At 46.3% G+C, this 26,786-nt stretch overlaps 1 protein-coding gene across 1 annotated transcript in view; it reads right to left on the reverse strand.

Annotated features, from left to right (window-relative positions):
- Nucleotides 1-26,786, reverse strand: part of LOC127029109 (proprotein convertase subtilisin/kexin type 5-like) — a 236,027-nt gene that overhangs the window by 177,516 nt on the left and 31,725 nt on the right. The gene's annotated exons all lie outside the window — the stretch shown is intronic.

Genomic DNA, 26,786 nt, shown 5'->3' on the forward strand with positions numbered 1-26,786 from the left:
TGTTGAAGAAGCTGGGAGGGAGCAGAGCCGGGGCAGCTGACCCGAACTAGCCAAAGGGGTATTCCATACCATGGAATGTCATGCCCAGTATACAAACAGGGGGGAGTTGGCCGGGCGGCGCGGATCGTGGCTCGGGAACTAACTGGGCATTGGTCAGCGGGTGGTGAGCAATTGCATTGTGCATCACTGGTGGGTTTTTTTTTTTGGTTGTTTGTTTTTTTTCCCTTCCTCCCCCTCCTTTTTTGTTATATTCCTTTTCATTACTATTATTATTATTATATTTCATTATTACTATTGTTAGTATTATATTTTACTTTAGTTATTAAACTGTTCTTATCTCAACCCACGAGTTTTACTTTTTTTTTTTCCCCTCTTTCCTCCTCCTCACCCCACTGGGAAGGGGAAGGGGGAAGCGGCTGCGTGGTGCTGAGTTGCTGGCTGGGGTTAAACCACGACAGATGGGAATCGGGGAGTCTTGGTTGGTGTGATATTGCCTCTGGTGCACCCTTGTGGTAGCGATTGGCACCTGCTGTTCTTCGACCCTCAGCAACCCCACAACCAAAGGGTCCTCAGGGAGACCGGGCAAGGTGGACAACTGTTCAATTGCCTCCATCTCCAAGGCAGCTATACCAAAGGCCCACCAGTACCCTTTTGGGTCCTTGAAATACCCTCTCCTGAAGTAGTCTATGATGCCAAGGATGCATGGGGCCTCTGGGCCAGTCACAATGGGGTGTTTCTGCCACTCATTCCCAGTTAGGCTCACTTCAGCCTCCAATACAGTTAGCTGTTGAGATCCCCCTGTCACCCCAGAAATACAAATAGGTTCTACCCCTTTATAGCTTGATGGCATTAGAGTACACTGTGTACCAGCGTCTACTAGGGCTTTATACTCCTGTGGGTGTGATGTGCCAGGCCATCAGATCCACACAGTCCAGTAAACCCAGTTGTCCCTCTCCTCTGCCTGGCTGGAGGCAGGGCCCCTCTAGTCCTGGTCATAGATTTCTCCACTCACTTTCTGTAAAAATGGATTAGAATTCCTTCTCATAGGATCCGGAGTAAGATCAGCCCTTCCACTCTGTCTACCACACCGCTCACACTGCCCACTGGAGACTGGAGCAGCAATTTTCCTGGAAGAACCCTCATTTTTTTATTGTTTCTCCTTGCAATTCACGTACCCGTGCATCTAGGACCGAGGGAGGTTTTCCATCCCACTTCCTCATATCCTCTCCGTGCTCACACAGGTAAGACCACAGGGTACCCCGTGGTGTGTACCTTCTATCTCCTCTCTCTTGAGCAGAGGGACGCTTATTCCTAATAGCTGAGACATTGGTCCGTGCAGGTGGGAGGCAGAACTTATCCTCAAATCGCTGGAACTCTTGGGACCATTTCTCGGCTAGTATGTCTGGCAGTTTCTCCACAGCCGAGACGAGGGAGGAAGTGAGACTTTCTTCATATTGACAGAGTCAGCCAGCCAATTCATCTACTGTTGGTCCCTCCTCGTCTTTCCAGTCCATTACTGCCAATGCATTGGCATACGATGATGGCGCGCTCCATGTAAACTTCTGCCACATGGGTCGTGCACATTGGACTTCATCTGGATCTGTGGGTAACTGCCCATCGTCTGGGCCATAATAAAACAGCTCCTGCATGGCTAATTCCCTCAGGTACTGGATACCTTTCTCCATGGTAGTCCACTTGTTTGGATGACATACATCATCTTCCTTAAAGGGATACCTCGTCCTCACGCCCGATAGAAGTCGCCTCCAGAGGCTGAGGGCTTGTGTCTTTTTTCCAATTGCCTTGTCAATGCCCCCTTCCCTGGAAAGGGATCCCAATTGCTTGGCTTCCCTACCCTCTAATTCCAAGCTACCGGCCCCGTTATCCCAGCATTGGAGCAGCCAGGTGATAAAGTGCTCGCCTGGATGACGGCTGAAATCTTTTCACATATCTCGCAGCTCACTCGGGGATAGGGATCGGGTGATTACCTCTGGTTCTGCCTCTTCCTCCTGTTCTCGTGATGACCCTGGTTCACCTTCATCCTTCACTAAGCGAGCTGGTTTTTTTGAGTATTTCTTCTTCTGTACAGGGGCGACTGATACCAGGATGGGTTGGTTCTCTGGTTCAGCTGCAGCGCCTGTCACAGGGGTTGGAGTAGCTGCAGTGCCTGTCACGGGGGTTGGAGTGGCTGCAGTGGCTGTCGTTTTGTTGTCAGATCCAGAGACCTTCACTTCCCCTTGAGGGTACTGAATAGTGTTGAACAGGGCTCAGTAGGCATGGGCCAGGCCCCAGCACAGTGCAGTGATTTGTGTCTCCCTGGAATTGTCGGGGTGACAGCATACTCTTTCCAAATGTTCTACTAGTTTTTCAGGATTCTGCACTTGTTCAAGGGTGAAGCTCCAAAACACTGGAGGTGCCCACCGTCCTAGGCATTTGCCCATGCTACCCCACACACCCTGCCACTCATAACTCTCCAGCCCTGGGGCAGATCTCTGGGGGATCCTCTTAAATAGTTGTTTAACCTTAAACAAGACCTGGAACACATTCAGGAACAAGCTAGTTCCTAGCAATAGGACCATGTTAATTTCAACATTCCAAGGATATTCAAAATCTTCAAAATTCTCAAACACTACTGTAATTAGCCTGGAGGAGAAGGGGAAGGTGAAGGAAGGTGTCTCCCCCATAGATTGGCTCTCCGAGGAGAAAAGGTAAAGGGTGTAATTATTAATAGTTTCCGCTAGATGATAGCTCCCGAAGTACGGAGATAACGGCAATGCTGAGTGCAAATACCGGATTAGTCCCACGACTGATAATTTTATTGTACCATAAACCAGTGTTACATAGTACAGCAAAGCGAAAAGCTTAATCCACTTCACCTTATGGGTGATAAGCAGCAGCACAGGGACTATATACGGCAAGTGAGGTGATACATAACACAACTCTAAGAACGAGCGCCACAACTCTAAGAGCCAATAAACCAACATTGTGACCAGCGACTACTAAACTAATACAATGAATGCTTATAAGAAATTCATTTTAACACGCTCTGGTCAGATCTGTCATTATCTCAACCCTTCGTGCCCCACGTTGGGCGCCAAAAAGGACTGTTGTGGTTTAACCCCAGTCAGCAACTAAGCACCACACAGCCGCTCCCTCACTCCTCCCCCCTCCCGGTGGGATGGGGAGAAGAATCGGGAAAGAAGGCAGAACTCATGGGTTGAGATAAGAACAGTTTAATAACTAAAGTAAAATATAATACTAACAATAATAATAATGAAATATAATAATAATAATAATAGTAATGAAAAGAAATATAAACAAAAAAGGAAAAAAAAGAAATAAAACTCAAGGAAAAAAAACCAGAGATGCACAATGCAATTGCTCACCACCCGCTGACCAATGTCAGAGCCGCGATCCGCCCCTCCCAGCCAACTCCCCCCTGTTTATATACTGGGCATGGCGTTCCATGGTATGGAATACCCCTTTGGCTAGTTCTGGTCAGCTGCCCTGGCTGTGCTCCCTCCCAGCTTCTTGCACACCTGCTTGCTGGCAGAGCATGGGAAACTGAAAAGTCCTTGGCTTAAGATAAGTGCTACTTAGCAACAACTAAAACATCAGGGTGTTATCAACATCATTCTCACACTAAATCCAAAACCCAGCACTGTACCAGCTACTAGGAAGAAAATTAACTCTATCCCAGCCGAAACCAGGACACTAACCCATAGGCCTTGAAGGAAAATCTCTGGAGTAATTGATTATACAGATTCTCATTTCTTGCCAAAAGAAGACTATGCAAACAATGAGGTGCATTTTAACATTTCCATAAAGTCACTCTTACTGAGGGGGAACAGTGCACGTTTTCCCACTGACTTCAGCTTCGAAAGTTCCATTTCCTGAATGTCTAGAAGTCAAAGCCAAGCCAGACTAGAGTCCAAACTATTTTAAAAATTCATCATTTCCAGTCATCAGCACTCACAGGGTTGTTCCATAACAATGCAGCTCTTCTTCATAGATTTGCATGAAACCATGCTATGCAATAAAAGCTGCTCTGAGCTAATTCAAGTATACCAATCTTTTATTCTCTTTAAGCACTAAAGCATATAATAAAATGTCATCTCTATGTGAATCAAACTATTTTCTATTTTCCCTCTCCTTCATTCAATAGAATTCATAGAAAAGTAGCCCCATATAAGAATGTTGCAGTAAGACCTTCTCCAGTGCAATAAACCGTGGATAAAAACCCATGTTTGAAAAACAGGGGAAAAAAAATAACATCCTGAAAAAAATAATCCACCTATTTATCAAAGCAATGCAATTTTTAACATGCACACACTGGACACTTGTGAAAGAGTAGTTATTTTGTTGTTAAAATATATCATGAGGGGGTCTGCTTGAGTAAATATTTTCAAATTGATTAGAAATGTTTCAAGTATGTGAAAATACAATTATTAAAGAGCAGAAGTTATGGACAAGCTGAAGGCATAGTCCTTTCTAATATGAGGAAAGCATGCATGGGGAAAAAAGACCCTAACTCTGAAGTAGGGAGTAAATTTCATACCAGAATCTATTATTTTTATGTCGCAGAATGAAACACGAAGGTTTGGGTCTTCAGTCTATGAGGAAGAGTTGCTGAATGCGCCACTCCCAAATGCAGTCATGGCTTTATCCCTTGTACTGCCATCATTCACCTCAATCTGTCCTATGCCTGTAAGAAGAAATTAGAAATTCCTGCTCAGATAACAAGAAAGCAGGTGCCACAGGAACACCATAAATTAAAGAGAAAAAGAGAGAGAAAACTCAAATAAGGGGTGTGGAAAGTATCGCCAAACAAGCAATGAATCTGTAATGAGTCAGGTTGAATGAGCAAAAGAGGCAACACTCGTGCTGTACTGCATTGCAGAACTTTCACTTAGATTTTGTCTACAGAAGGAATTATTCTGGAATAGCAGCCTGCCTCCCCATGTGGATGTTCTCACTCTGCACCTGGTATACTTTATTCTTTACTAGTTTAAATAATCCTAATATTCATATGCAAGTGAATTCAAATACACCAAGTTGAAGAAGGACAAAAGTGAGGTTGGCACTCTCAGAGAGAGCAAATGAGATTGTACTTGGCCCATATTAGGCCATAAGAGAAAAATAGTTCCTACAGGTCATGGTAGCAAAACCAGTCACTTACATCTTAGTTGTCCTGTCATGAAATTTTCTGTGGTACAAGCTCTATTTAAACATACCAGTTCACAACATTCTCCATTTGCATTTCACATTCTAATGAAAGAAAAAGAAGTTAAAAAAATTTGGGATTAAAGCGCATCAGGAGGATATGCCAATATCCAATGACTATATTCAGGTTACTGAACACTTGAGACCTAAGGCGTTACTCAGTCATGTAGGAGGGGAGATTGAGACTGGTGGCACATCTCTTGCCTATGGGCAGAGTCACTAAAGCGAGACCCCCAAAAATGGACTATTCTGCTTAAGAATTGCATGGGCCTTTTAACAGTAATTGAACACCGAGATATTTTCCTGACCTATCAGTATTCTCTGACTCACAGCAGCCAGTTTGCACATAAAAATAGATGAAGACAGTTGGATAAAGTAGCTGTTGACAGGTCAAGAACATGGAAAATTATTGCAGATAACATTTCATAAATTGCAGGGATCTAAAGTTGGATAAAAAGTCAATGAATCGAGCAGCACTAAGTGATGCGTTCTTGCTGACTGACAAAGTGCTTCTTCAGCAAGGGTCAATGACAATCCACAGTTAACGCAGTTGTCATAATTATGCTACACATTCTGAAAAAAGCAAGATGAAAAAAAGGAAACAGATGTTAGGAAAGGCTGAAAAGAGAAAGGAAAAGCAGAGGAGGAAAGAAAGCAGCAGCAGATGTTTGAAATTACCACTTATGCCCAAACAAACACATCTTACACAACAGCAGGGCAAGCTACAGTACTCTGATCTGTGGAACAAAGCTGAAATTCAATGCATATTTTTTCCATCTCTCAGCCACAGAAAAGCCAGTCAGTCCTGCTATGAATTAAGTGGTTTCCATCTACTTTGCTACATACAAGTAATCTCTTAGAGCACTACAGTCATACCTCCACATACATGCACATCTAGAGCTATATATTTTACCATACCTAAAACACCCTTTGCCTTTCCAGTGCACCCTTCCCATCCCAGGATCTCAGAGAGCCCTTTACAAATATCAACACACCTTAACCTACAACTGTGTGTGATAGCAAAATCTTATTCCTGCTTTAGAAACAGAGCTTTAGAGGAATAAGTTGGGAACCGAAACAAAAAAAAAGGGCATAGCCCAGGCGGAGTTGGCAAGTCCTTGCCCCAAGGGAGTTTATTAGCAGCTCGAATGGCTCGGGCAGACAGGCATAACAATGAAATTTTGGAGAAGCTCAACTTGTCTGCAAATGGCCAGGACTCATGTCCCACTGGAAAGGTAGGGGACAATCAAAGTGGCAGACGCAAAAAGACACACAGCTTTTCTCCTTGGGGAATTATTGGCAGGTTTTCTATTCATGGGTGTGACTGCAGCAATTGCTGAGTGAACAAGACAGCAGCCTCTGCCCAACCTCCTCCCTTGCACACTGTACCACAGCAGACCACAGACCAGTTCAAAATTACAGGATGAAAATCACACAGCAGCTTTGTGGCAGAGCTGAGAACAAGTTCCAGGGAGCCTGGATTCCTATCTTGTGGCTTCCAACTGCACCTGCACCAGCCCCAGACCCAGGTATCTTAGACAAAGCATGTTTCAAGTAGTTTGGGATTTTTCCCTTCTTCAGATCTGGAGTACCCTAATCAACTCAAATGCTTATGTTTCAGTTACTAAGTGTCCTGGTTTTGGCTGGGACAGAGTTAACTCTCTTCTTAGTAGCTGGTACAGTGCTGTGTTTTGGATTTAGTGTGAGAATAATGTTGATAACACTCTGAGGTCTTAGTTGTTGCTAAGTAGCGCTTATCCTAAGTTAAGAATTTTTTCAGTTTCCCATGCTCTGCCAGCAAGCAGGTGTGCAAGAAGCTGGGAGGGAGCAGAGCCGGGGCAGCTGACCTGAACTAGTCAAAGGGGTATTCCATACCATGGAACGTCATGCCCAGTATATAAACAGGGGGGAGTTGGCCAGGAGGCGCGGATCGTGGCTCAGGAACTAACTGGGCATCGGTCAGCGGGTGGTGAGCAACTCCATTGTGCATCACTGGGGTTTTTTTCTTCCCCCCCCCCCCTTCCTTTTTTTTGTTATATTCCTTTTCATTACTATTATTATTATTATATTTCATTATTACTATTGTTAGTATTTGTCCTGGTTTCGGCTAGGACAGAGTTAATTTTCTTCCTAGTAGCTGGTACAGTGCTGTGCTTTGGATTTAGTAGGAAAATAATGTTGATAACACACTGGTGTTTTCAGTTGTTGCTAAGTAGTGTTTATACTAAGTCAAGGATTTTTCAGCTTCCCATGACCAGCCAGCAAGAAGGCTGGAGGGGCACAAGAAGCTGGGAGGGGACACCGCCAGGACAGCTGACCCAAACTGGCCAAAGGGATATTCCATACCATATGACATCATGCCCAGTATATAAACTGGGGGAGCTGGCTGGGAGGGGGGATCGCGGCTCGGGAACTAACTGGGCATCGGTCAATGAGCGGTGAGCAATTGCACTGTGCACCACTTGCTTTGTATAGTTTAATTCTTTTAGTATTACTATTGTCATATTATTATTATCATTATCATTGTTTTTCCTTCCTTTCTGTCCTATTAAACTGTCTTTATCTCAACTCACGAGGTTTTTTTCCTGATTCTCTCCCCCATCCCAGGGGTGGGGGGGGAGCGAGCGGCTGCGTGGTGCTTAGATGCCGGCTGGGGTTAAACCACGACAGTCCTTTTTGGTGCCCAACGTGGGGCACGACGGGATGAGATAACAACAAATCTGACTGGAATGTGTTAGAAAAAATTTGTTATAAACATTCATTATATTAGTTCAATAGTTGCTGGTCACAATGTTGATGTATTTGCTCTCAAAGTTGGTGCACTTGTTCTTAAAGGTGCGTTATGTAATACCTTACTTGCAGTATATGCTCCCTGTTGTGCTGTTTATCACCCGTGGGAACTGGGCCAGAGTTATCGTGTTGTTCTACTTTGTAACACTGGCTGATGATACGATAGAAGTGCAGGTCGTGAAACTAATCTGGTATTTGTAGTCAGCATTGCCGTCACCTCCGTACTTCGGGAGCCGTCTATCAGAAACTATTAATAGTTACACCTTGTACCTTTTCTCATCGGAGAGCCAAGCCACGGGGGAGACACATTTCTTCAGCTTCCCCTTCTCCTCCAGGCAAATTACAGTGGCTCTTGAGAATTTTGAATATCCTTGGGATGTTCAAACCAGCATGTTCCTATTGTTATGTCTCCTGAATGTGTTCCAGGTCTTGTTTAAGGTTAAACAACTGTTTAAGAATACCACCTGGAGATCTGCCCCGAGGCTTAATAGCCATGGGTGGCATGGCATGTGGGAGAATATGGGCAGGTATCTAGAGAACTTCTCACCTCCAATGGTTTGGAACTTCACTCCCGAACAACTACAGGACCCTGATAAAGTGATAGATTATCTGAAAGGAAAATGCTGTGGCTATTCCAAAGAGGCACAACTTATCGCACTGTGCTGGGCCCTGGCCAGGATCTACCACACACTGCTCGACACTGTGCAGCACCCTCAGGGGGAAGGGAGGGAAAACAGATCGACAGATACTGCGGCTACTCCAACCCCTGCAACAGACACAGCGGCTACTGCAACCCCGGTGACAGGCACTGTGGCTACTCCAACCCCCACAACAGACACGGTGGCTACTCCAACCCCCACAACACGCGCTGCGGCTACTCCGACCCCTGCGACAGGCGCTGCTGCTACTCCGACCCCTGCGACAGGCGCTGCGGCTACTCCGACCCCTGCGACAGGCGCTGCGGCTACTCCGACCCCTGCGACAGGCGCTGCAGCTACTCTGACCCCTGCGACAGGCACTGCAGCTGAACCAGAGAACCAGCCTGTGCCAGTATCAGTCGCCCCTATACAGAAGAAGAAATATACAAAAAAATCAGTTCGTTTAATGAAGGATGAAGATGAACCAGGGTCATCACGAGAACAGGAGGAAGAGGCAGAACCAGAAGTAATCACCCGATCTCTATCCCTGAGTGAGCTGCGGGATATGCGAAAAGATTTCAGCCATCATCCAGGTGAGCACATTATCACCTGGCTGCTCCGATGCTGGGACAATGGGGCTAGTAGCCTGGAATTAGAGGGTAGGGAAGCCAAGCAGCTGGGATCACTTGCTAGGGAAGGGGGCATTGATAAGGCGATTGGAAAAGGGACACAAGCCCTCAGCCTCTGGAGGCGACTCCTGTCAAGTGTGAAGGAAAGGTATCCTTTCAAGGAAGATGTTATCTGTCAACCAGGCAAGTGGACCACCATGGAAAGAGGTATTCAGTACCTGAGGGAATTAGCCATGCTACAGATGATTTATCATGACCCGGATAACACACAATTACCCAGAGATCCAGATGAAGTTCAATGCACACGACCCATGTGGCGGAAGTTTGTACGGAGCGCACCATCATCGTATGCCAACCCATTGGCAGTACTAACTTGGAAAGACAAAGAGGCACCGACAGTGGATGAAATGGCTTGCCAACTCTGGCAATATGAAGAAAATCTCTCTTCCTCCCTACGAGCCTGTGTCTCGGCTGTGGAAAAACTGTCCGAAAAGTCCGAAGAACTGATCGAACTGATCAAAACCTCCTACTCCCCACCTGTACAGACCAATATCTCAGCTATTAGGAGTGAGCATTCCTCTGCTCAAGAGAGAGAATATAGAAGGTATACACCACGGGGTACCCTGTGGTTTTACCTGCATGACCACGGAGAGGACATGAGGAAGTGGGATAGAAAACCCACCTCGGTCCTAGATGCACGGGTACGTGAATTGAAAGGAAAAACAACCAGAAAAGGGGATTCTTCCAGGAAAGATGCCGCTCCGGTTGCCAGACAAAGTAGAAGGGCTTCTGACCCTCTTGAAGGGACCTCTAAGTCATTTTTACAAGAAGTGAGTAACGAATACTCTGACCAGGATTAGAGGGGCCCTGCCTCCAGCCAGGCGGAGGAGAGGGACAACCGGGTTTATTGGACTGTGTGGATCCGATGGCCTGGCACATCACACCCACAGGAGTATAAGGCTCTAGTGGACACCGGTGCACAGTGTACCCTAATGCCATCAAGCTATAAAGGGGCAGAACCCATCTGTATTTCTGGGGTGACAGGGGGATCCCAACAGCTAACTGTATTGGAGGCTGAAGTGAGCCTAACTGGGAATGAGTGGCAGAAACACCCCATTGTGACTGGCCCAGAGGCCCCATGCATCCTTGGCATAGATTATCTCAGGAGAGGGTATTTCAAGGACCCAAAGGGGTATCGGTGAGCTTTTGGTATAGCTGCCTTGGAGATGGAGGCAATTGAACAGCTGTCCACCTTGCCCGGTCTCTCTGAGGACCCTTCGGTTGTGGGGTTGCTGAGGGTTGAAGAACAACAGGTGCCAATCACTACCACAACGGCGCACCGGCGGCAATATCACACCAACCGAGACTCCCTGATTCCCATCCATATGCTGATTCATCGACTGGAGAGCCAAGGAGTGATCAGCAGGACTCGCTCACCCTTTAACAGCCCCATTTGGCCAGTGCGAAAGTCTAATGGAGAATGGAGACTAACAGTAGACTATCGTGGCCTGAATGAAGTCACACCACCGCTGAGTGCTGCCGTGCCAGACATGCTAGAACTTCAATATGAACTGGAGTCAAAAGCAGCCAAGTGGTACGCCACAAGTGATATCGCTAATGCATTTTTCTCAATCCCTTTGGCAGCAGAGTGCCGGCCACAGTTTGCTTTCACTTGGAGGGGCGTCCAGTACACCTGGAATCGACTGCCCCAGGGGTGGAAACACAGCCCCACCATTTGCCATGAACTAATCCAAAATGCACTGGAAAAAGGTGGAGCTCCAGAACACCTGCAGTACATTGATGACATCATCGTATGGGGCAACACAGCAGAAGAAGTTTTTGAGAAAGGGGAGAAAATAATCCAAATCCTTCTGAAAGCTGGTTTTGCCATAAAACAGAGTAAGGTGAAGGGACCCGCACAGGAGATTCAGTTTTTAGGAATAAAATGGCAAGATGGACATCGTCACATCCCAATGGATGTGATCAACAAAATAGCAGCTATGTCTCCACCGACTAGTAAACAGGAAACGCAAGCTTTCTTAGGGGTTGTAGGTTTTTGGAGAATGCATATTCCAAATTACAGTCTGATTGTAAGCCCTCTCTATCAAGTGACCCGGAAGAAGAACGATTTTAAATGGGGCCCTGAGCAACAACAAGCCTTTGAACAGATTAAACGGGAGATAGTTCATGCAGTAGCCCTTGGGCCAGTCCGGGCAGGACCAGATGTTAAAAATGTGCTCTACACCGCAGCCGGGGAGAATGGCCCTACCTGGAGTCTCTGGCAGAAAGCACCCGGGGAGACCCGAGGTCGACCTCTAGGGTTTTGGAGTCGGGGATATCGAGGATCTGAGGCCCGCTATACTCCAACTGAAAAGGAGATATTAGCAGCATATGAAGGAGTTCGAGCTGCCTCAGAAGTGGTTGGTACTGAAACACAGCTCCTCTTAGCACCCCGACTGCCGGTGCTGGGCTGGATGTTCAAAGGGAAGGTCCCTTCTACACATCATGCAACTGATGCTACATGGAGTAAGTGGGTTGCACTGATCACACAACGAAGTCGAATAGGAAACCTTAGTCACCCAGGAATTCTGGAAGTGATCACGGACTGGCCAGAAGGCAAAGATGTTGGAATATCACCAGAGGAGGAGGTAACGCATGCTGAAGAGGCCCCACTGTATAATAAACTGCCAGAACATGAGAGGCAATATGCCCTGTTCACTGATGGGTCCTGTCGCATTGTAGGAAAGCATCGGAGGTGGAAGGCGGCTGTATGGAGTCCTATAGGACAAGTTGCAGAAACTGCAGAAGGAGAAGGTGAATTGAGTCAGTTTGCAGAGGTGAAAGCCATCCAGCTGGCTTTAGACATTGCTGAACGAGGAAAATGGCCAATACTTTATCTCTATACTGACTCATGGATGGTGGCAAATGCCCTGTGGGGGTGGTTGCAGCAATGGAAGCAGAGTAACTCGCAACGCAGAGGTAAACCCATCTGGGCTGCTGCATTGTGGCAAGATATTGCTGCCCGGCTAGAGAACCTGGTTGTGAAAGTACGTCATGTAGATGCCCATGTACCCAAGAGCCAGGCCACTGAAGAACATCAAAACAATCAACAGGTAGACAAGGCTGCTAGGATTGAAGTAGCTCAGGTGGATCTGGATTGGCAGCATAAGGGTGAATTATTCATGGCTCGGTGGGCCCATGACACCTCAGGCCACCAGGGAAGAGATGCAACATATAGATGGGCTCGTGATCGAGGGGTGGACCTGACCATGGACACTATCGCACAGGTTATCCATGCATGTGAAACATGCGCTGCAATTAAGCAAGCCAAGCGGTTAAAGCCTCTTTGGTATGGAGGATGATGGCTGAAATATAAATATGGGGAGGCCTGGCAGATTGACTATATCACACTCCCACAAACCCGCCAAGGCAAGCGCCATGTGCTTACAATGGTGGAAGCAACCACCGGCTGGCTGGAAACATATCCCGTGCCCCATGTCACCGCCCGGAACACTATCCTGGGCCTTGAGAAGCAAGTCTTATGGTGACATGGAACCCCAGAATGAATTGAGTCAGACAACGGGACTCATTTCTGGAACAATCTCATAGACACCTGGGCCAAAGAGCATGGCATTGAGTGGGTGTATCACATCCCCTATCATGCACCAGCCTCTGGGAAAATCGAGCGATACAATGGGTTGTTAAAGACTACACTGAGAGCAATGGGTGGTGGGACCTTCAAACATTGGGATACACATCTAGCAAAGGCCACCTGGTTAGTCAACACTAGAGGATCTGCCAATCGAGCTGGCCCTGCCCAATCAGAACTTTTACGTACTGTAGAAGGGGATAAAGTCCCTGTAGTGCACATGAAAAATATGCTAGGGAAGACAGTCTGGGTTACTCCTGCCTCAGGCAAAGGCAAACCCATTCGTGGGATTGCTTTTGCTCAAGGACCTGGATGCACTTGGTGGGTGATGCGGAAGGACGGGGAAGTCCGATGTGTGCCTCAAGGGGATTTGATTTTAGGTGAGAACAGCCAATAGATTAAATTGTATGATGTTAATTGCTATATAGCCCTGCCACTGTATGTCATCATTACTATAGTTGTTATATGCTATATCAACAGTATTACAGTAAGAATTATCTAAATTAATAAAGAATGAACTTTGACAAAAACTGAGTGAAGTGCAGTAGTGATGGAACCAGGACTGACTGCAGCATGCAACAATCCAACACTACACACCATCCTCCTGCTGCACCCAATGTCACCCGCCCGCTGCACTGCACCAAAGCCGGATCCTCCTCTGCCGACTGAGCGGACTTCACACCATCCCTCCTGCCCAGACAGACTGTTATGATAGATGGAGTCCAAAGTCATGGACTGAATTAACTCAACGAACATTTTAAATGGACATTGTAAAGGCTTATACATTAAGGGAATTATATCTGTGTGTATATGTATTAAAAGGCAGCAAAAGTGGTGGTGATTAATTGAAAATGCATTGGGAAGTGTGGGACCTGGACATGATGTAGATGGTATAGAATAAGGGGTGGATACTGTCCTGGTTTCGGCTAGGACAGAGTTAATTTTCTTCCTAGTAGCTGGTATAGTGCTGTGTTTTGGATTTAGTAGGAAAAGAATGTTGATAACACACTGATGTTTCCAGTTGTTGCTAAGTAGTGTTTATACTAAGTCAAGGATTTTTCAGCTTCTCATGCCCAGCCAGCAAGAAGGCTGGAGGGGCACAAGAAGCTGGGAGGGGACACAGCCAGGACAGCTGACCCAAACTGGCCAAAGGGATATTCCATACCATATGACATCATGCCCAGTATATAAACTGGGGGAGCTGGCTGGGAGGGGGGATCGCGGCTCGGGAACTAACTGGGCATCGGTCAATGAGCGGTGAGCAATTGCATTGTGCATCACTTGGTTTGTATAGTCTAATTCTTTTAGTATTACTATTGTCATATTATTATTATTATCATTATCATTATTTTTCCTTCCTTTCTGTCCTATTAAACTGTCTTTATCTCAACTCACGAGGTTTTTTTCCTGATTCTCTCCCCCATCCCAGGGGTGGGGGGGCAGTGAGCGAGCAGCTGCGTGGTGCTTAGATGCCGGCTGGGGTTAAACCACGACAGTATTATATTTTACTTTAGTTATTAAACTGTTCTTATCTCAACCTACGAGTTTTACTTTTTTTCCCTTTCTTCCTCACCGCACTGGGAGGGGGAGGGGGAAGCGGCTGCATGGTGCTTAGTTGCTGACTGGGGTTAAACCACGACACTAAGATAACTCAATCTTGGAAAAGTCAGGAAAGATCTTTAATGCAGCTTAAAAGCAACTGTCATGTTTATACAAGGTACTTACTCTATCATTTATGGCCACACTTTATCCAGCTCAACTCATAACAACTCACAATCTACAAGGGAACATAATTAAAAAAAACCCACTCCTGTATAACAGAGAGGTGTACTTCACAGAATCACAGAATTACAGAATCACAGAAGTTGGAAGGGACCTCTGGAAGTCATTTTGTCCAACCCCCCTGCTCAAGCAGGGCCACCTAGAACAGGTTGCCCAGGACCATGTCCAGACGGCTTTTGAATTATCTCCAAGGAGGGAGACTCCACAACCTCTCTGGGCAACCTGTTCCAGTGCTCAGTCACCCTCACAGTAAAAAAGCATTTCCTTATGTTCAGATGGAACCTCCTGTGTTTCAGCTTGTGCCCATTGCCTCTTCTCCTGTCACTGGGCACCACTGAAAAGAGCCTGGCTCTGTCGTCTTTACACCCTCCGTTCAGGTATTTATATAGAATCATAGAATAGCTCATGTTGGAAGGGACCTTGAAAGATCACCTGGTCCAACCTGTTGTGGGAAAGGGAGCCTCCCTGGGGAGGTTGTTCCAGTGAATGATTGTTCTCACTGTAAAAAATTTTTCTTATATTGAGATGAAACCTCTTCCAGTGCAACTTGTACCCGTTGCCCCTTGTCCTCTCTATGTGGCTCCTTGTGAAGAGAGAGAGCCTCCATCCTCTTTGTAGCTGCCCTTTAAGTACTGGAATATTGTGATGAGGTCCCACCTGAACCTTCTCTTCTCCAGGGAGAAAAGACCTAACTCCTTCATTTTTATCTCATAGGGCAGGTGCTCCAGCCCTTTGATCATCTTCATGGCCCTCCCTTGGACCCTCTCCAGTCTGTCCGCATCTTTCTTGAATTGTGGGGACCAGAACTGGACACAGTACTCCAGGTGTGGCCTGACAAGCACTGAGTAGAATGAGATGATCATGTCTCTATCTCTGCCAGTAATACCCCTGTGGATGCAGCCCAGGATCCGATATGCCTTTGCTGCTGTAGCGGCACACTGCTGACCCATGTTCAGCTTGTTGTCCACCAGGACCCACAGGTAGTTTTCAGCAAGGGACATTAATAAGATCCCCCCTGAGCCTTCTCTTCTCCAGGCTGAACAGTCCCAGCTCCCTCAGCCTTTCCTCATAGGAGAGATGCTCCAGTCCCTTCATCATCTTCGTGGCCCTTCGCTGGACTCTCTCCAGTATGTCCATGTCTCTCTTGCACTGGGGAGCCCAGAACTGAACACAGGACTCCAGGTGTGGCCTTACCAGTGCTAAGGAGAGGGGAAGGATCACCTCCCTCGACCTGCTGGCAATGCTTTGCCTAATGCAGCCCAGGATACTGTTGGCCCTCTTTGCCGCAAGGGCACATTGCTGGCTCATGTTCAACCTGGTGCCCACCAGGACCCCCAGGGCCTTTTCTGCAAAGCTGCTTTCCAGCTGGGTGGCCCCCAGCATATATTGGTGCCTGGGGTTGTTCCTCCCCAGGGGCAGGACTTGGCACTTCCCCTTGGTGAACTGCATGAGGTTCCTGTCAGCCCATTTCTCCTGCCTGTCCAGGTCCCTCTGGATGGCAGCACAACCCTCTGGTGTATCAGCCACTCTTCCCAGTTTTGTGTCATCAGCAAACTTGCTGAGGGTACACTCTGCCCCAGCATCCAGATCAATAATGAAGATGTTGAACGGGACTGGACCCAGTATTGACCCCTGGGGTACACCGCTAGTTACTGGCCTCCAACTAGACTTCGTGCCACTGATCACCACCCTCTGGGCCTTGCCATTCAGCCAGTTTTCAACCCACCTCACTGTCAGCTCATCCAGCCCATACATCAACAGCTTGTCTATGAGGATCTTGTGGGAGATTGTGCTGAAGGCCTTACAGAAGTCCAGCTAGACAATACTCACTGCTCTCTCCTCTCTACCAGGCCAGTCATTTCATCATAGAAGTTTATCAAGTTGGTCAAGCATGACTTCCCCTTGGTGAATTCATGCTGACTACTCCTGATGATTTTTTTGTCCTTCATGTGCCTGCAAATGGCTTCCAGGATTATTTGCTCCATCACCTTCCCAGGGATCGAGGTGAGGCTGACCGGCCTGTAGCTCCCTAGGTCCTCCTTCTTGCCCTTCTTGAAGATAGGAGTGACATTTGCTTTCCTCCAGTCCTCAAGTACTTCTCCCAGTCACCGTGGTTGTTCAAAGATTATTGAGAGTGGCCTTGCAATGACATCAGCCAGCTCCCTCAGCACTCATGGATGCATCCCATCAGGGCCCATGGACTTATGTATGTCCAATTTGCTTAAGTATTCCCTGACCTGATCCTCTGCCACCAAGGGGACACGTCTTCCTTGCTCTAGAATTTCCCCCTGGACTCTGGTCTCTGGGATTCCTGAAGGTCAGTCTTGCTTGTGAAGACTAAAGCAAAGGCAGCATTCAGTACCTCAGCCTTTTCCATGTCCTGTGTAACCAGGTTCCCCATCTCGTTGAGCAGCAGGCCCACATTTTCCCTAGTCTTCCTTCTGTCATCTATGTACTTAGAGAAGCCCTTCTTGTTGTCTTTGACATCCCTGATCAGATTCAATTCCATTTGGGCTTTGGCTTTCCTAACCCCATCCCTGGATGCTTGAACAATGTCTCTGTATTCCTCCCAGGTTACCCATCCTTGCTTCCACCTTCTGTATGCTTCCTTTTTGTGTTTGAGTTTGGCTAGGAGCTTTTTGTTCGTCCACACAGGCCTTCTGCCATTTTTACCTGACTTCATATTTGTTGGGATGGAACTCTCTTGAGCTTGGAGGAGGTGATCCTTGAATATTAACCAGCTTTCTTGGGCCCCTCTTCCCTCCAGGGAATCTTCCAAGCAGATCTTTCAAGAGGCCAAAGCCTGCTCTCCCGAAGTCTAGGGTTGTGAGCTTGCTTTTTGTCCTGCTCCCTGCCCTCAGGATCCTGAACTCCAACATCTCATGGTCACTGCAGCCAAGGCTGCCTTTGACCTTCACATCCCCATGAGCCCCTTGTTGGTGAGTATGAGGTCCAGCAGAGCACCTCCCCTCACTAGCTCCTCTATCACTTGTGTCAGGAAGTTGTCATCGATGCACTCCAGGAACCTCCTGGATTGCTGTCCTGGTTTCGGCTGGGACAGAATTAACTCTCTTCTTAGTAGCTGGTACAGTGCTGGGTTTTGGATTTAGTGTGAGAATGATGTTGATAACACTCTGATGTTTTAGTTGTTGCTAAGGAGCGCTTATCTTAAGCCAAGGACTTTTCAGTTTCCCATGCTCTGCCAGCAAGCAGGTGTGCAAGAAGCTGGGAGGGAGCACAGCCAGGGCAGCTGACCCGAACTAGCCAAAGGGGTATTCCATACCATGGAACGTCATGCCCAGTATATAAATGAGGGGGAGTTGGCCAGGAGGGGCGGATCGCGGCTCTGGCATCGGTCAGCGGGTGGTAAGCAATTGCATTGTGCATCACTGGGGTTTTTTTCCTCCTTTTTTTCCCCTCTTCTTTTTTTTGTTATATTCCTTTTCATTACTATTATTATTATTATTATTATATTTCATTATTATTATTGTTAGTATTATATTTTATTTTAGTTATTAAACTGTTCTTATCTCAACCCATGAGTTTTACCTTTTTTCCTGATTCTCTTCCCCATCCCACTGGGAGGGGGGAGGAGTGAGGGAGCAGCTGTGTGGTGCTTAGCTGCTGGCTGGGATTAAATCACAACAATTGCTTATGTCCTGCTGTGTTGTCCCTCCAGCAGATATTGGGATGGTTCAAGTCCCCCATGAGGACCAAGGCCTGCAAACTTGAGGCTGCTCCTATCTGTCTGTAGAGGGCCTCATCCGTTTGTTCTTCTTGGTCAGGTGGCCTATATCAGACACCCACTACAATGTCATCTTTAACTGTCCTCTCTTTAATCCTTATCCATAAACTCTCAGTTGGCTCATCATCCATCCCCAGGCAGAACTCCATGCATTCCAGCTGTTCTCTCACATAAAGGGCAACTCCCCCTCCTCGTCTTCCCATCCTGTCCTTCCTAAAGAGCCTGTATCCCTCCATTGCAACACTCCACTCATGGGAGCCATCCCACCACGTCTCCATGATCCCAACAAGATCCTAGCCCTGCAACTACACACAGATCTCTGACTCCTCATGTTTATTCCCCATACTGCATGCATTAGTGTACAGGCACTTCAGAGAGGCACTCCAGCATGTTGAGTTCTTGGAGAGGGTTTGGGGGATTTTTCCATAATGGTGCCTTGTATGCACTTCTTTGCTTACATACAAGTGACAGAGGTGACCCCACTTAAGCCCCATTTTGTTGATTTTGTGATCCCTTTCAGTCACATCACCCTAGGCCCTTTGCTCAGCAATCCTGTCCGTCACTCACTCACAGGGCTGCTGATTACTCTCTCCCTCCCCCATCATTCTTAGTTTAAAGCCCGCCTTATGAGGTTAGCCATCCTGCTGGCAAAAATACCTTTGCCCTGCTAAGTGAGGTGGATCCCATCTCCCAAGCAAACGCTGGTCTGCAAACAGGTTCCCATGGTCATAGAAACCAAAACCCTGTCGTCAACACCAGTTCCGCAGCCAATTATTGACTTGTCCTATTAGTGCCCTTCTCCTCACATCCTTTCCCCTCACTGGCAGGACTGAGGAGAACACCACCTGGGCCACCGTGCCCTTGACTACTGCCCCCAGAGCTCTGTAGTCACTTTTGATACTCTCCAGATTGCCCTTGGCAGTATTATTTGTGCCCACATGGAATAACAGCAGGGGGTAGTATTCAGAGGGCCGGATGAGCTTCAGCAGTCCCTCCACAGTATTCCAGATCCTGACCCCCAGCCGGCAGCAAACCTCTCTAGACAATTGGTCGGGTGGACAGATGCATGCCTTTGTCCCTTGCAGCAGGGATTCACCCATTACAATGACTCGCCATTTCTTCCCGGTAGTCTTTCATGGTTTAGGGTCAGGTAGACCCAGTCTTTTGCTTGTAGGTACATCTGGCTCCCCTTCAACTTTGAGGGTGGTGAACCTATTTTGCAGTTGTAAGCCCTTAGGTGGGGCAGGAGCCTTCCTCTTGGTGCCAGAAGTCACCAGCTTCCATCCTTCCCCTTCTCCAGAGGTTTTGCTTACCTTGATAGTGGGGGTAGACACTGCCTGCTTCTCTGTTGCAGATGAGGTGTGAGGTTCTTCAAGCTGTTGAGTCTCAGAGAAGATCCTGTCTATCTCCCTTTCATCTTCTCTGATGCTGCACAGCCTGCTCACTTCTTCCCATAACTCCTCCACTTGGTGGCACAGCTCCTCCAAGACAACACACCTCCTGCAGGACAGAGGCCCATCTCTCCTGGCATCAAAGAGAGGCCCCAGACACTCCCTGCAGCCTGGGACTTGGAGGGCTGCATCTGCCATCTGAAGCTCAGTCTGTGTTGAAGCCTCTGCCCTAGCAGAGACAGTTGCTCCAACATCTGCTGGGGAAACTGCTCTGTGGCGTGTTACCACTATGTCTGAGACTGTTACAGTGGCACAGTTTCAACTGAGGCCCCCTTCTTCACACCCTTCTGTGTGAACTGCTGCACAAACTGCTGCGTCTGTTGGCTGTCTCCGTTAGCTGTGCTCTCACAGCATTGCTTACCCAGGAAAGGATGAGCTGTTCTTTTCACAGCTAGTCTCCATTGCAGCAGATGCCTAGATCCAAAACTACTTGGCTTTGTAGCTCCCTGATGGTCCCTGTGTTCATTTTGACATCAGAAGCATGCCAAGAACAGTCATTTAGTTATGGCTCTATTTCTCTGCGCTCATAATTCACAATACTCTTCCATACTATAAATTCAGAAAAAGAAAATAAAGAGCATTATTTCCATGGCTGTCATTTACAGGACTGACTTTCCAATTGAATGTATAAAACTTTACATCTCCAATTAGACCATTTACATGAGGTTACAGTGTGGTTTGGACAGTCTTGCCTAAATTTCTTTTATGTATGTTTATGTCACTTGATAGCAATCTTTATGAGCTATTTTTACTTTGTCTTCTGTTGGGATAAAAGCATTTTAAAATGGCCTACTATAAATATGATTCTTTATATGGTTACAGGTTATGAATACTCAGTACCAATAAAACCTTTTTTTCCTCTGACCAAGACAATCTTCATGCATGCAAACATGCATTTTCTGAAGTATACAAACATAAGTTTTGTTTGACATCATCTGGGATGTGCTACAGAAGATGTCTGCTCTAACCAGGGCAGACATTTCAGAAGCTTCAAAAACTATAAGGGCTTTCATAACCTTTCCTATTAGTATTATTATTATATTTCTAATCATCTGTCCAGTTCATTTACTTGCTGATAGGAAGGATCAAAAGATAAAACTGAACTCTGGTGGATTACATCACATGTATTACCCATTAGATGACAGCTTCAAAGCTCCTGACTGCACTTCCACTATTTGCCAGGACAGTGGGAAAGTCAAAAGAGATGGTAATAAATCTCAGTCTCTCACAAAGAAGGTATCAGTATTAAATTATCTAAATGCCTTCTTTAGACTACCAAATCAAAGTGTATCTGGGTCCATAAAATGACTAAACAAGTTAACAGAGTATATCTGCACTGACCACTGTTGCAGCTCTCACTGTCAGCTTCCTACATCCAAAGCAAAGGAAGTATGTTGATACAGCAAGGACCCAGGAAAGAGGCACAAAAATGATGAAAAGAAAAAAACAGATCCACAAGTGAGCGGTTCTAGGAGGTATTCTTAGCTGAGGAGATGGAAGATTATGGGTGTTAAGACAGTGTCCAAACATATGCAGGTAAGCAAACTGCTATAAGCAAACTTTGTCTTTGAGTTCACAAAGTTATAGAAACATCAAATGGCTAGAATTTGAAAACAGATAAACTCAGATAAAACAAAAAGCTTTAAATAACAGAACAACTTAAAAACTTCTGAAAACTCTCCATTGCTAGAAATGTTTTAATTAAAATTAGAAGACTTCTAAAACCTATGCTCTGCTTCAAATAGAAATTAATTCCAGAGAGCCATACAACATCTGGTCAAAGACAGTGTATTGGGTTTCTGTGGCAAGGTTTTTGGTAGCGTGGGGGCTGCAGGGGTGGGTTCTATGAGAAGACACCAGAAGGTGCCCCCATATCAGACAGAGCCAGTTCCAGCCAGCTCCAAGACAGACCCGCCACTGGCCAAAGCTGAGCCAATCAGTGACAGTGGTAGCGCCTCTGGGATAACATATTTAAGAAAGGGTAAAAAATGCTGTGCAACAGCTGGGAGAGAGGAGTGAGAACATGTGAGAGAAACAACTCTGCAGACACCAAGGTTGGTGAAGAAGGAGGGGGGGGAGGTGCTCCAGCACTGGAGCAGAGATTCCCCTGCAGCCCATGGTGGAGACGATGGTGATGCAGGTTGTCCCCCTGCAGCCCATGGAGGACCCCACACCGGAGCAGGTGGATGTACCCTGAAGGAAGCTGCAGCCTGTGGAGAGCCCATGCAGGAGCAGGCTCCTGGCAGGAACTGCGGCCCAGCAGAGAGGATCCCACGCTGAAGCAGGTTTTCTGGCAGGACCTGTGACCCTGTGGGGGACCCATGCTGGAGCAGTCTGTTCCTGAAGGACTGCACCCCATGGAAGGGACTCACGCTGGAGCAGTTCGTGAAGAACTGCAGCCCGTGGGAAGGACCCATATTGAAGAAGTTCATGAAGGACTGTCTCCCATGGGAGGGACCCCACGCTGGAGCAGGGGAAGAGTGTGAGGAGGAAGGAGCAGTAGAGACGAACTGTTAGGAACTGACCGCAACCCCCATTCCCCATCCCCCTGTGACGCTCGGTGGTAGGAGGTAGAGAAGTCGGGACTGAAGTTGAGCCTGAGAAGAAGGGAGGGGTGGGGGAAGATGTTTTTAGACTTGTTCTTATTTCTCATTATCCTACTCCAATTAATTGGCAATAAATTAAACTAATTTCCCTAAGTCAAGTTTGTTTTGCCCATGATGGTAATTGCTGAGCAATCTCCCTGTCCTTATCTCAACCCATGAGCTTTTCCATCTTATTTTCTCCCTCTGTCCTATTGAGGAGGGGGAGTGAGAGAGCGGCTTGGTGGGCACCTGGCAGCCAGCCAAGGTCAACCCACTACAGATGGTTTGATCAGATGATCACAATGTTTCCTTTTGATCTTACAGGCTATGTGTCTACTGACAACTGTAGTTTGGAGAAATAGTTTCTTAGAAACACACTGGAAAACAGAAAACTGTTTAGAATTCAGAAATTCTGGTTTTATTATATGATCACATAAAGTTGTTATAACAGGTATTGATTAAACAGTGAATTGACTTTGAGTTTGGTAAATGTACTTAAAAAGAACTTTTTTATTTGATTCCTTTACAAAAGCAAAGATCATCAGGTATTTTGGCCTTTATATTTATTTAGAATCTCAATGTCAATAGGAGTGACAGAATTTAGTCCCCCTCAAAAAGGGGAAAAAATATTTAAACAATAATCTAGGCTAAACATGGCTTAAGCAACAGTCAACGCACCAATGGAAACAACTGGTTTACATGGATTATATGGAGAGGATTTAGAGTAAGTGTTTTAGTTTACTAAAACATTGTTTGTCTTCATAAAATGTTCTGTGTGGCACCAATAGAAATACACTTCCACAGAATAAAATATATAGTATTTACTTTGCATTTGCCATTTGCTGAAGTTTTTATTCAACTGTCAGCATTCTCCACATTTCACAGGCAGGGAGTCAGCACAAAGGAGCAAAGTAGTCTGACGAAGGCCACAGACACTCAGCAGCACAGCTACAAACAGAGCATAGCTGCCTGGCACCTCATCTAAGACATTAAAACTTACAGCTCACAGGATGATGAGGATCTGCTAGTCTGAAACAGAATATCTAGCCAAGTGAAATGAGAGGCTTTCCAGTGATAGTGACTTTTTAAAATTACTCTAAAAGAAAGGAGGTTCTAAGGAGATGCACAAAAAGTTGGAGGGTTTTTATTTTGCTTTATTTTGGGGAGGGATGTCTTTCCAGCTCCCTGTCCCTGCCTTTTATTATCTTTTAATAACCCTAGCTATGACAAATTATCTGTGTGTATCATGATCACTTGCTGTTCACAATTTAAAATATCTGGGTGAGAAGGTTGTCACTAGAATTAAACGTGATTGTCTTGCCTGTCAGAAGCAGGCAGAGATGCATAAAAATGTTGACACGTTACATCAGGATCATACATTGCTGCCAGAAGGTTTTCCAAATGCAGGGGAAAAAAGCACCCTTTAATCCCTTTTTCTATGAATATCCTGCACTATAACCAATATCATCAGTATCAGATGAAGTATCCCCTCAGGAAATCATGTGTAAAATCTGCTCTGTCACATTCCTAGAAAGCCTGCTCTAAAATGCTCCTTTCCAAAATGTAGGTTTTTTCAATCTCTCTCTCTGATGATATTCTGGCATTTGGCCCTGCAGGATCAGCTTTTTCCAGAATGGCGCATTTTCCCTGTTTCAAAACTAGGATCTCTCCACTTCTTCCTCTTCCAACTCTTTCTGATATTCAGCAATTTTATACCCCAGCAGCCAAAACAGCAATTTGCTATCTCCCTGCCACTAGCAATGTGAACTGACTCTAATGACAGCAAAAAGACAGTATAACATGAGACTGTTGCAGCTGTCAATGCTGCTGTCTTCCCTGGTACACTGTCCAGGTTTCAGCCAGGATAGAGTTAATTTTCTTCCTAGTAGCTGGTATAGTGCTGTGTTTTGGATTTAGTAGGAAAAGAATGTTGATAACACACTGATGTTTTCAGTTGTTGCTAAGTAGTGTTTATACTAAGTCAAGGATTTTTCAGCTTCTCATGCCCAGCCAGCAAGAAGGCTGGAGGGGCACAAGAAGCTGGGAGGGGACACCATCAGGACAGCTGACCCAAACTGGCCAAAGGGCTATTCCATACCATATGACATCATGCCCAGTATATAAACTGGGGGAGCTGGCTGGGAGGGGCAGATCGCTGCTCGGGAACTAACTGGGCATTGGTCAACGAGTGGTGAGTAATTGCATTGTGCACCACTTGCTTTGTATATTTTAATTCTTTTAGTATTACTATTGTCATATTATTATCATTATCACTGTTTTTCATTCCTTTCTGTCCTATTAAACTGTCTTTATCTCAACTCATGAGGGTTTTTTTTTTCCGATTCTCTCCCCCATCCCACTGGGTGGGGGAGTGAGTGAGCAGCTGCATGGTGCTTAGTTGCTGGATGGGGTTAAACCACGACAGTCCTTTTTGGCGCCCAACGTGGGGCCTGATGGGTTGAGATAACAACAAATCTGACTGGAATGTGTTAGAACAAATTTGTTATAAACATTCACTATATTAGTTCAATAGTTGCTGGTCACAATGTTGATGTATTTGCTCTCAAAGTTGGTGCACTTGTTCTTAAAGGTGCGTTATGTAATACCTTACTTGCAGTATATGCTCCCTGTTGTGCTGTTTATCACCCGTGGGAACTGGGCCAGAGTTATCGTGTTGTTCTACTTTGTGACACTGGCTGATGATACGATAGAAGTGCAGGTCGTGAAACTAATCTGGTATTTGTAGTCAGCATTGCCGTCACCTCCGTACTTCGGGAGCCATCTATCAGAAACTATTAATAATTACACCTTGTACCTTTTCTCATCGGAGAGCCAATCCACGGGGGAGAGACATTTCTTTACCTTCCCCTTCTCCTCCAGGCAAATTACAGTAGCTCTTGAGAATTTTGAATATCCTTGGGATGTTCAAACCAGCATGTTCCTATTGTTATGTCTCCTGAATGTGTTCCAGGTCTTGTTTAAGGTTAAACAACTGTTTAAGAATACCTTTCGGAAATCTGCCCCGAGGCTTAATAGCCATGGGTGGCATGGCATGTGGGAGAATATGGGCAGGTATCTAGAGAACTTCTCACCTCCAATGGTTTGGAACTTCACTCCCGAACAACTACAGGACCCTGATAAAGTGATAGAATATCTGAAAGGAAAATGCTGTGGCTATTCCAAAGAGGCACAACTTATCGCACTGTGCTGGGCCCTGGCCAGGATCTACCAAACACTGCTCGACACTGTGCAGCACCCTCAGGGGGAAGGGAGGGAAAACAGACCAACAGATACTGCGGCTACTCCAACCCCTGCAACAGACACAGCGGCTACTGCAACCCCGGTGACAGGCAAGGTGGCTACTCTGACCCCCGCGACAGGCACTGTGGCTACTCCAACCTCCGCAACAGGCACTGCGGCTACTCCAACCCCTGTGACAGGCGCTGCAGCTGAACCAGAGTACCAACCTGTGCCAGTATCAGTCGCCCCTGTACAGAAGAAGAAATATACAAAAAAACTAGCTCCCTTAGCGAAGGATGAAGATGAACCAGGGTCATCACGAGAACAGGAGGAAGAGGCAGAACCAGAGGTAATCACCCGATCCCTATCCCTAAGTGAGCTGCGGGATATGTGAAAAGATTCCAGCCATCATCCAGGTGAGCACATTATCACCTGGCTGCTCCGATGCTGGGACAATGGGGCTAGTAGCCTGGAATTAGAGGGTAGGGAAGCCAAGCAGCTGGGATCACTTGCTAGGGAAGGGGGCATTGATAAGGTGATTGGAAAAGGGACACAAGCCCTCAGCCTCTGGAGGCGACTCCTGTCAAGTGTGAAGGAAAGGTATCCTTTCAAGGAAGATGTTATCTGTCAACCAGGCAAGTGGACCACCATGGAGAGAGGTATCCAGTACCTGAGGGAATTAGCTGTGCTAGAGATGATTTATTATGACCCAGACGGTGCACAATTACCCAGAGATCCAGACGAAGTTCAATGCACACGACCCACGTGGCGGAAGTTTGTACGGAGCGCACCATCATCGTATGCCAACCCACACTTAGAACACAGATTAGCAATGAAAGTACTAATTCTCTTTACCTATCTTTAAACATTTAGTTGCCCAATCATTTTTCTCCTATAAACCCACTTTGTTGCTCAAAAATGCAGGAGCACGTACTGCTTTACTCAAACTGTAAAGTAATTCAAAAGTTATTAACACCTACTAGCATCCATACACTAAGGATTGCCAAGCAGTTTCCTTTATAACCCTCTGTTTTCACATGTTTATAACTACCATCAT

Source organism: Gymnogyps californianus, unplaced genomic scaffold (assembly GCF_018139145.2).
Source record: "Gymnogyps californianus isolate 813 unplaced genomic scaffold, ASM1813914v2 HiC_scaffold_74, whole genome shotgun sequence".
NCBI lineage: Eukaryota > Metazoa > Chordata > Aves > Accipitriformes > Cathartidae > Gymnogyps > Gymnogyps californianus.